The sequence below is a fragment of the Apium graveolens genome, chromosome 2 (assembly GCF_009905375.1).
Source record: "Apium graveolens cultivar Ventura chromosome 2, ASM990537v1, whole genome shotgun sequence".
In the NCBI taxonomy this organism is placed as follows: Eukaryota; Viridiplantae; Streptophyta; class Magnoliopsida; order Apiales; family Apiaceae; genus Apium; species Apium graveolens.
Window position 1 is genome coordinate 235,137,361 of NC_133648.1, and position 12,288 is coordinate 235,149,648.

Consider the following 12,288-nt stretch of genomic DNA (forward strand, 5'->3'; position numbering starts at 1 on the left):
ATATAATAAAATATGAGCCAATAGAGCTTCAGGTAGATTTATCATATGTAGAGAGTCCGATAGAGATTCTAGAGGAGAGAGAGAAAGTATTGAGAAATAAAGTGGTAAAGTTAGTAAGAGTATTATGGAGAAACCCAAAGGTTGAAGAGTCAACCTGGGAGTTAGAAAGTGATATGAGAGAAAAGTACCCTCATTTGTTTTCTTAGGAGATTCTGAGGACATAATCCTTTTAAGGGGGGAAGGATGTAATATCCGGGATATATCGTGTGATTCTGTTTACTATTAAATAATTATTATGTGTATTCAGTATCTATTCTGTGAGTTAATTGTTAAGTGTTATCTGTACTTGGATATTCAAAAATAATATTAATTGAGTATTTTAATTTTTATATGTCCAAAATAAAACATAGATAATTGTCATATCTTCCTAATTATTTTTATGTTGATTTATGGATTTATAAGAATCATATGAAATTTCTAAAATCTTTTTCCGAGTATTTAAAACCTATTTTATAAAAACGGGAACCAACCGACGTCACCCGTTGTTACGTTTTTGGAACCCGAAACTCTTCCGAGAACTCCTTCCTAACCGAATTGTAATATTCCGAGCATATTCCATGTTTCGACTTTTTCGATCCGGCGTACGGTTTGTTTTGCGCGGGTCCCGACGCAACATTTTCGATACAATATTCGTTCTGATAAATCAATAAAACCCGTATTTTCGATAAACGGGAGCTTTCTATTAAACTATCCCAATTATCACTTCGTAGTATGTGTAACCAGGCGCTGAGACCAAGACCGCAGTACAAATTGTACTGATTTGGATAATTATCCCGAAAACCGATACCGTTTGGATCAAGTTTTATAAATAAACTGTACCGTTTTATATCCGGAATGATCCAACGGGATACTAATTTTCCGTAATTATAAATAGCCTTTTACCGTATTTTATTTCGTATCAAAATCATTTGCAGATAATTAATTTTATAATTTTCAGAGAAAAACCCTAATTACATAAACTGTTCTAAGAATCAAACAGCAAAACGAAGGCGTTACCAATCTCTGTTTTCAAAGCTTGAGTAACCAAAACGAAGGATTTGAAGTGTTCTACCAGATTCTGAGCTTTGTTTTACTACAGAAATCAAGGTTTATTTTCTATAATTTTATTTATTTTCGAATTAAATTTATTAAAAATATGAATTTTTGTTCGGATGATTGTTTGTATGATTTGATGATTGCATGTTGTAGAGCTTGTTTTCCTGGTGATTTTGATATATTATACGTCTGATTTGGAGTTCAATAACATGTTCAAAATTGAGTTTGATTTTCGAATTTTAAAATTAGGGTTTATAACCCGTATGAATGTTCTTAATTGAAATTTGGGGGTTTCTTATTCTGGAATAGATTGATGTTGTGATATAGTGGATTATATTCTCTGTGAAATTTGCAATCTAGTCGTATAAGTTTCATGAATCACCGAGGTCTGTAGAGAAGGGAGTTGTCTTTTGAAATTTTTCGAAATTCGCCGGAAACTGGCAAACTTCACGGCCAAATTCCGGCCAACTCAGGGATGATTAGAATGATTTGTTGGTATGGTTGAGTTCCTGGTGAAATATAGATGTGATCTGGAGGTGTTGGTGGGGTGAGGACGCCGAGAACGTGTTCTCCGGCCACCCCTGTATTTTCCGACGACTGGGCTGGAAAATTACAGTTTAGTACCTATAGTTTTGAAAACGATGCAGTTTGGTCCCTGAAGTTTCCAAAGTTTGCAAATTTAGGATTCCTGTTTTAAAAATGTTTAAAAATCATATTTCCTATTTATTTTTATTATAAAAATTTGTTTTTAATTTATGAAAATTCTAAAAATTATTATTTTAGTTCCGAAAATTATTTTTAATTCAAAAATAAATCTGAATTAATCAATTAATTAATTTCAGTTAATTTTTAATTGATTAATTGGTCAATTAATTCGAAAATTAATTTATTAATTGATTTAATTAATTATTAATTTATTTTAATTAATTATTTAATTAGATTTAATTATTTAAAAATGATTTAAAAATTCTGAAAAATAGTTTCGAGCTTTAAAATATTATTCTAAATTATTTTTAAGGCTCAATAATTATTCTAAAATTGTTTCGGAGCCAGAATTGGCCCACCGAACCCTGTTTATTAACCCGAAATTGATCCAACGACCGTTTTAATTCCGAAAAATATTTTAAAAATCATTTTAAATACCAGAAAGCCTATTTATGACCTGAGACTTCTTTATAAATGATATGTCATTGATTTGGTGATGTATTATGTGTTATACGTGACTTGTTGATTGACTATCGGTTTATATATTCGGCGACTTGATTATTGCATAACTTTCAATCCGTTAATCGGATTTGGTTGAAACGAAGGGTAGATAGAAGTATGTGTTGAATAGAATCATTTGAGTTGATTATTGATAGATGCTTATGATATGTGAGCAGAAGAGGCAAGACGTAGGAAAGGGAAACAGGTAGTTGAGGAATAAGACGATTGTGATTGGAAGTGAGTGCAGGATAGTAAGCTAATACCTGGCAAGTGTTCTGAATTTTTCTCGAGATATTGTAGTACTTGATAGTCTTGTTGATATTGCAAGTGCTTTGAAGCACGGAAACCCAAATTCCGATTTCAGTTATTATTCTTGAGCCATGAACCTTATTCTTTCTATACCATTGATTGTTGTATACCCAAACACGAACCTCAAATATACCTTACTACTCCACAAATACATACACATTAAATATTAAACACAGAACCAGATTGCTTATACCTTCAAACCATTGTATTTTATGCTTTGAAAGCCCAAATCTTTGAAACCCTGAAACGTTGATTCCTTTGTTATCCAATTCTTTCATTACCCAGCATCCAAGCTTTGAAATTATCTTATTGATCCTTACAAGGATTGAAACCCTTTCATTGTTAAACACTTATTGTTGTTAATGATTATGGTTATTGTTTATTATTTCTTATTCTGTTATTATGTTAGAATTGGATTGTTTTTTATAAAATTGTGGACCAGATTCGTGGTCAGACCATATAATGGTCAAGTTAGGCCAATGTGTGCCTTGGATCCAGTAGTTAGAGCAATGATGTGTGCCTTGCTCGGGGTTAGTGCGTGACTGATCAGCAGCCTAACCTTGATTTTTAAATTAAAAGTATAGTATCCAATTTTAAATCATAATCCATTATTCATTTGATATCATAATCATGTTCACCTGATGATCATTATTCTCAGTTTTGTCACTGTGACTTGCTGAGCTAGTTAGCTCATTTGTGCGATATTGTTTCTGTTCTTTTCCAGTTAAGAAGGAACCAGTTGGTACAGCGGATCCCCAGTCCATCGCAAGAGCTAGGGGTTCAGGTTGTTTGAGCTAAGCTAGTAGGCTTCTTTTGGGATAATTTAAGTTTGTAAAAGTTGTAATAAAGTTTAATACTCAGTTTGAGTTTGAATAATTGGGATTTGAACGGTTTGTAATATATTAGTGTGTTTGGCTTGTGTGCATACTTTAACCTGTTGCGGTCCGTGGTAGTTGGTAAGTAGGGTCACTGCATATATTATTATTATCTTTATTATTTTTATAAGCAGGTTATAAATAAGGTGTGTGTGGACCCCAAACTTCTGACCCGGGTTTTGAGGGCGCCACATCTACTACCTGGGTTTACTAAAGCTCAACAATCTGCTCAACCTATAAAGACTTCAACAAACATTTTTAAGGGTAGATTGCTCCAAGAGAAGGAAGCTAGAGATAAAACAAGACTGGGTAATGCCGATGAGAAAAGAGTAAACAACACTACCTCAGATTATACATCTCTTTCTGAACCAGGATTAGGGACAACTCCAGAATGACTAAATCAATTGGAATCTGTACAGATGGTTTACAACTCCAAGCTGAAAGAAGACATAATGCTTTATTTTATGATAGATGGGAGAGTATTTCAGATAAGAAAGGATGCAATTCGGCTGAAGTATTATAAAAAACTGCAACATGTTTTATTTCTACTTCAAGTGAAGAACATGTCAACAGATGGTGCTGCCAGTTACTTAAAATCTGATATTCAAAGACAGAAGAAGCTTTACTCTATAAAGTCTGACATACCATACTATCCAAAGTACAGAGCTCACAATGGTGAATTAGTTGAGATGAAGCCTAATACCGCCAAGATCACTACTTTTCTGGGTATTAAGGGTGTTGAATTTAATATGGAGTCTGACAAAGGTTATCTGATTAGACTGGATCAGGAAATAAGGAAAGCAAAGATTAATGATCTCAGGGCTGATACAGTTGAACTTAAAGATGCTAAAAGAAGGATGATAAATGAACTTGAATATGCTGAGAGAACTCTTTGAAGAACTATCTCAGAACAACTCCTGACATTCATGAGATCAAACACTGAAGCCAAGTCGAGGACTACAACTGTTAAATTTCGAAGGATATACAGGCTAAAGCTGATATCAGACTTTAAGGATGGTAAAAGCTACAAGGACTGTGAGTTGTAGTTATCTAGTCAAATTCTCATATGCATTTGTACTTAATGTTTTTGACATCATCAAATATCTATTGAACTTGTATATTATGATAATTTACAAGTTGGGGGAGATTGTTAGATATATTTGTGTTGTCATGTCTAATAATGATTTGTGTTTAGTTTTTCAGATCTTAACTAACAGGACAAATCAGGACTTAACTGAAAATCAGTACTTATACTGAAGTAAGAACTTAAGATTTCAGAACTTAAGTTATCAGAACTTAATATATCAGAAGATATTCATCAGGAGATAATATCAGGACTTAAGAAGACTTTCAGATAAGGAAGGCGGCTGATTGAAGGGAAAGAAGATCAAGACTAAAACAAGAAAATATATGCATGGAGAAGAATTCTATGAAGAATAGAAGATTTGGAGGAAAAGATAACTAATTGATATATTTTAGGATACCGAATTATATTCGATATCAATTAGAGATTATCTTGTAACTGTGTAGTATATAAACACAGACATAGGGTTTACACTATATGTGTTATCATAATCGAGAATATTATTCATCGTAACCCTAGCAGCTCTCGTGATATTTGTTCATCACTGAGAGAGAACGGTTCCATTGCAATACTGTTTTATTGATAAGATTATTCTTTGTTACATACTTGTGTTCTTAATTCGATTTGATTGTATTATACACTGTATTCAACGCCCTTCTATAGTGTGTGTGACCTAACATCTGAGAATCATCTTCCTTCTCTTTTGTGGAGGTTGAGGAACAGACTTTGTCCTCTTTGGCATGGAAGATGAAGATCTGATAGTATGTGCTAATGATTCAGGTTGAGATGATTGAGTTGATGGTTTGAAAGATGTTCTGGTGGTAGATTTTGGTTGTGGTTGAGAAGCTGGAGGTGTTTGGGTAGTGGTGGTAGGTGCTGATGGTTGAGGTTCAGATGGTTGGACATTAGGATATAGTGCAGTGTATGTAACTAGATCATAGGTTATTAAGGCCTGTTTGACAGATAAAGGAATTCGGAGGGTTCTTAACATAACCTTCTTATTATTAGTAGATAATAAGTCATTAAAAGCTCTTTTAGCTAGTCAATTTCTTGGAGGCAAATTGGTTTCTTGGTTTAGCAAGAAACAGAAGTCAATTTCCACATCAACTGCAGAAGCAGAATATATTGCTGCAGGAAGCTGTTGTGCACAGATTCTTTGGATGAAGAATCAGTTACTGGATTATGAGTTAGAATTTTCTAAAATCCCTATTTACTGTGATAATCAAAGTGCAATTGCTATGACAGGTAATCCAGTTCAATATTCAATGACAAAGTACATCAACATTAGGTACCATTTCATAAAGGAACATGTGGATGAAGGTACAGTGGAATTGCATTTTGTTCCAACAGATCAACAGCTAGCAGATATCTTCACAAAACCTCTATGTGAAGCTACTTTAATAAGTTTGGTAAATGAACTTGGAATGGTTTCAGGTTCTTTCTCTAAATTTGCTGAGTTTTTCTTCTCATGCATCAGATTTTATGATCAGTGTTTACAGATTGTATTATCTATATATAATCTGTCCTTAATTTGAAAATTCATTAAATGCTGATTGTTATCTGATGTGGATCTATATACTCTGATAAGTGTTTTGAATGTTCTGTGACTATTCAATCCAATGAGGATAACTGTGCTAGATACTGACCTAGTAGTCTTTAACATACTAGAAATCCCATGTTTGAATTAGTTGTTTACGTGGAAACTCATTAACACAAGCAGATTCTGATATTGAGCTTAGTCAAGTTTACTTTGTGTATCTTATTACTAAATCACAAACTAGATTCTTGTTTCTTATCTGTCAAATTCTGATGTCAGTAAATCTTAAGAATGAACTAAGTGCTGATAAGCCTCACTTATCAAAAGAAAAGAAAAGAATAAAAGTCAGGTACTCCTTTGAGATCTAAAGTAAATATGTGGAAGGGAAGATTCAAGTGCATTGCTGGTATTAAGTAATATGCATTAGAAAAACAAATTTTTTTTCTTGGTGACTTTTCACATTCTATGATTACTGGAGAAATACTCTGATAACAACATAAATTCTGATAAGCAGTCGTGACTCACTGACACTGAGAAGCCACTGTAAAAAAGGAATTTCAAAAGATGCATAAAATGAGCACAAATAGTTGAGGCGGACTCTTGCATAAATTTGTTCTATAGTAGACATAATGACTGATGACAAATTTTAAGCATTTTTTTCAGTTATGCCTTATTTCTAAGACGTACTGAAGTTTATCAGACTTTAATCTTTATCTGATATTTTGCTGAATGCACACACTTTCACTCCATATGAATAATGAAAATTACTCTGGTGATTAAGTTGTTGTTGACAAACAGTTAAGTGTCATTTGCATAAATTCTGAGGACAAGTTCTGATGGAAGTTCTGATGATTAAACTCTGAAGAAAACAAGTCAGTATTTGTATGAAGAATTACAGAAAAAGATATTCACTTTCTGAGTACAGAAGCCATGTTCTGATGACTGTTAACATCTTATATAAGTTAAGTTGTGGTATTAAATCTTGATGGAATCTTTGATGCTTGCGTGGAATTATTCTTTACTTAACTTATTTGTGGTAAAATCTGAAATAGTCATATTTAAATCAGAATATATTTGGGTAAGAACAGTCATAATCATTTTGGGTTAGTGGTAAACATTTATGTCTTGAAAAACTGCATGTGCACAGTAATTGTTAATTATTTACCGTGCCCATTAACTCCTGCTTTAACCTTTTACTGACTGTTATTAGTACACACCGGTCTAGGGAGATGAGGCATCATTATTTTTACTCTCAATAGTTAAACAGTCCTCGCGTCCCTTGGTATTCCATTGCCTATTTAAATGATTGATCATTCACCAGTAAAATCATATCTTTTCATTTCTCTCAAACAATGGCACATTTTAGTTGGTTTTACTGCTATGGCACAAACACTGTGACCATTTTTCGAAATGGAATTCCGACTTCATATCCTATCAACAACATTCCATTCAACATCTGGATTCAACTTCCAAACAACATTAAAAATGATCTGATGTCTTACCAAAGAGAAGTTCATCTTCAGTATTCTTAAACAACAGGAGCAAATCATTCATCTTGATGTTCTCTTTGTTGAAAGTAGGAAGAAGAATTAATTGTCATCCATCCGTTTCTCTTCATCGTCAGCTTTATCAGGCTTCTTAGACTAGGACTAAGACTGTTGATGTTAAGAATCTTAGAATAGGACTATATTGTAATTTTTGCATGTAATTGATAAATTTCACGAAATGCACTCATCTGATATATTAATGAAATTTCCTTTAATTACAAGATTTGGTCTTTATTTCTCAAATTATATGACTGTGCATGTTTTAATTGCAATTTGTTAATCTTTACTTTATCGATATTTAACTTTATCATATGATTAATGTTTTGATTCAATTTTTGATGATTTGAGGAAAGAATTGAAGCACGGGTTCATGCATCTGAACCTGTGATATATGAAGCTGAGAATGTTACTTCTCAGAAAGAAACAACAGCTCAAAGTTATAATACTTTGAAAAGAAAGAAATCTGTAAGTTCTGTTGCTGCTGAAGCAACTCCTTCATTGGAAAGGAAATTGAAGAAAATGAAGGCTAGGAGGTATTTGGCTAAAGCTCCATCAGAAGATACTGAAGAAACTGAGGAAGGGGATTAGGAATCTCTGATCTTACGAGAACCAATTATCATTGAAGCCCTTCCAGCTCAAGCCAAAGACACTGCAAATGATACAGTTGTTACCCCTCCTGTCTCTCCTATTAAAACTACAGATGATGCTAAAGAACAAACTGAAAATTCTGAAATAGATATTCATAATTTGAATATACCTGAAGTTCTTTATCTGGAAGCTCCATCTACATCAAAGACACCAGCTCTGGAGATAAATTTTGATCCTCGGAATTTAGATGATGATATTCTTGAATCTCCAGTTGCTTCACACACTATTAAGCTATCAGAACAACATGAGTCTTTCTCAAGTTCTGATGACAGTGTTTCTGCTGAGCATCCAGTTCCTATTCTTGGCAAGGAAGAATTGGTGAAGAAATTTGTTGAAAAGGAAGCACCTATTAATTGGGAGGATACTCACAGAGGTGTTGAGTGGACCACGAAGTGGAATGAATCCGATTTTATTCCATGTTCTAAAGTTCTGACAGAGCATATTGCAAACGCTAAGGAGCTGCTCACAAATGCTGATTTTTAAGACACAACTCAAGATCACAGCTCTGTCTACAAAACATCTTCAAGGTCTACATACTTGTACTCTTGAAAAGGTTGATACACTAAAGGAACATGCTGATAAGCTAGATCTACAACTTAAGCTTGACAAGAACATATATATCAGACCTACTCTTGAGAAAATTGAAGCCATTGAGAAGATTCAAGAGAAGCAACATGCCCAAATTGATGAGGTCCTGGCTAACCAAGTTTCTCAGAAATCTCAATTGGAAGAAATCCAATCTTCAGTTGAACTTCTTCTTTCTCTCTTACTTCCTGATAATGCCAAAAAGGGGGAGAAGGTAGTTAAGTCGAAATGCTCACCTACTTATGAACTGAAGAAAAAGGATGATAAAGGTGATGACCAAGGAAACTCTGAAAAGAGCAGAGGTCAAAGAAAAGTTCAAGGAAAATCTTCTATTCAGAACAAGTCAAGTTCTGATGCTGTGAATGCTCAAAGACTGAAGTCAAGTGCTGATAAACAAAGTCTGATGTCAAGTTTTGATATTCTGATTCAGTCAGAATCTGAAGACTCTCAAAAGTTTTTGCAAACTCTGAAGTTAAAGGGGAAGCAGACTACTGTTTATTACAAAGATCCTAGAATCCATACACTTGATAAGGAGATGGTAAGAAGATTATTTCTGAAATACAATCCAGGAATGGATTTAAAAACTCTCAAGGAGGAAGAAGCTAGATTTGCTGCTAAGAAGACAAATCTTAAGTCTAAAGCTACTGATGCAAAGAAACCTCCAAGGCCTAAGGAAAAAGGCATTGTGATCAAGAAAAAGTCAAATTCTGAAACTTCAAAGTTCAAGAATAGATCACAAACTGAGAGTGATCCCAAAGGCAAAGGGAAAGGAAAAGTTGATGAACCAACCAAGCCACTTAACTTCAAAACTTCTCAAGATCTGATGAAACTATTATGCACAATGGTTTAAGTAACTGATGATAATCTTGTTGAGGATGAAACTGTTCAAATTCTGAAAAGAAGAAAGATAGTTGAAGAATCTAAAACAACCTCTGACACTGCTCAAGTTGTTGTTCAGAATAAAGGACAGCAAGGTACAGAAGAAACAGCAAATTCTGATCAAGCTATCAAGAGATCAACTACTGACAATGCTCAAGTTGACTTGAATAAAATGAAAATTGCTGATAAGAAGAAGCTGTTATGGAAGAAAGCTACTCCAGTTGAACCAAAATCTAATCTCATGATTAATCAACTCGCTACATTTGGGTTGAGAGCCAAGCAACCTAGATATAGAGCTGGATTAGGTTCTGACGAAGAGAAGATTCAAACATGAGTAGAGGTTACTCTAAGAGATCGTTTCATGTTGACAGACAAACCATATGAACAAATCAAACAAAGGCACCTTGACAAGGTGTTATTTGCTCAAATTGTGATAGATGCTCATGACAAAGAGAATCTAAAAGAGAAATTGATCTTATTTCTCAATGATGGAAGGACTTATAGACTAGCTGATACTGATGTACTAAAGAAGTTTGTCAGAGAGCTTCAACATATTCACTATCTTCTGGAAGTAAAATCTGATGTTACAAGAAGATGGTCAGAATATATTTTGAAGGCTATAAGAGATCTATTCGGAATCTCTGGTACAAAGACTTCTCATTACAGTCCAATGATTACTGAAGGTGATGGAAGAGAAATTTCTATGCTGAAGAATTCTGCTATGGTGGAAGTTATTCTGAAAGGAAGATGCTTATGTTATAATGAAAACTCTTCACATCCTAAGGTTATCAGACTTGGTGATGGACTTGAAAGAACATCCATTCAAGCTCTCAGAACAACCATTTATCAAATTGGTGATAGTAAAGAAGAAGAACTGATGCAGATTAAAGCACAGTTAGCTGAAGTTCTGAGGAAAGCTGATGATAATCTGATAAATGATTTTGTTAAGAATCATTATGGATTCAGATTAATTCAGTGATGTTGGTAAAGCTGGATGTTTTGTAAGTTATAGTTAATAGTCTTATTAAACTCTAATTTCATTTGAACTTAAATGTTTTTGACATAATCAAATCTATTAACTTGTATATTCTTGCATAATTTATAAGTTGGGGGAGATTGTTGGATATATTTGAGATGTCATGTCTCATATGTTTCATGTTTAGTTTTCAGATCTTAACAAACAGGAAATATCAGTTCTTACTGGAATCAGGACTTACTGAAAGTCAGAACTTAAGGATATCGGGACTTAGATTATCAGAAGATAATATCAGAAGATCGATATCAGAACTTAAGTACTGGAGGACTAACAGTTAAGGAAGGAAGCTAATTTACAGGAAAGAAGATCGAGACTAATACAGAAGAAGATATGCATGGCAAGAGTTAGAGGACTAGAAGAATTATATAAGATAACTGATTGATATATTTTAGGAGATAGAATTATATTCCATATCAATTAGAAGTTATCTTATAACTGTGTGTCTATATAAACACAAACATAGGATTACACTATATGTGTTACGATCATCGAGAAGATCATACATTATAACCTAGCAGCTCTCATGATATTTGTTCATCACTGAGAGAGAACAGTTCCATTATAATAGAGTTTATTATATCGAATATATCTATTTTCTGTTATTTGTGTTCTAAATCGATTTGATTGTATACTATACTGTATTCAACCCCCTTCTATAGTGTTGTGTGACCTAACACGAAGGTCTTTGTAATGCAGTCAAAGAAGAAACTCCATTCCCTCCTTATGTTGGATCTCTTCGATTAACCCAGCTTTGCCAATGTCTTTTCATACCCCAGACTGGCCATCATATTTTGAAGAATTGGCTCTTCAACAGTTGTATAAACGCAGTTCTCAGGCAACTGCAGTGCTTGACGAACCGTAGCCAACGTCACGATATACTCATCCTCCCCTGTTGTAAAGATAATACTTTGGGACCCTTGAGCACCACCATCATCATAGATTCCACTTCTCTAAAACTCCAGCACTTGGGTTCTAGAGATTGCTTCAGGTTGGGTCAAAGTATACCCAATATCAGAATTTGCAAGGAAGTCCTGAATAAAGTGAAGTTCCGATAAAGCTTCAGCCTTGCTAAGAATAGACGAGTAATTGTTGGGAACAAACTTAGCTCCATTGAAAATCAAGTCTTTTGGGGCCATCTCTGTAGAAATTGAGAAAGATAGTGTTTGCAAGGTGTTTGATAAAAGTCTTGAAAGAAAACGCTTCAGAGAATATTAGAGAGAGAGAGAATAAAAGAGATTAAGAATAGAAAAGCAAGTAAAAGATTAGAAAATCTTTTAACTCTCATATATATACTCTCTCCACTCAACAGTTATATATTTGAAGCATGAGATACACTTTACACTCGGCAACGTGCGAACAGTCAGTAAAAGTTAAAGCAGGAGATAATGGGCACGTAAAATAAGCAATAATTACCGTGCAAATGCAAATTTACAGGACAAACACATTTACCACTAACCCATAATGATTATGACTATTTTTATCTTATT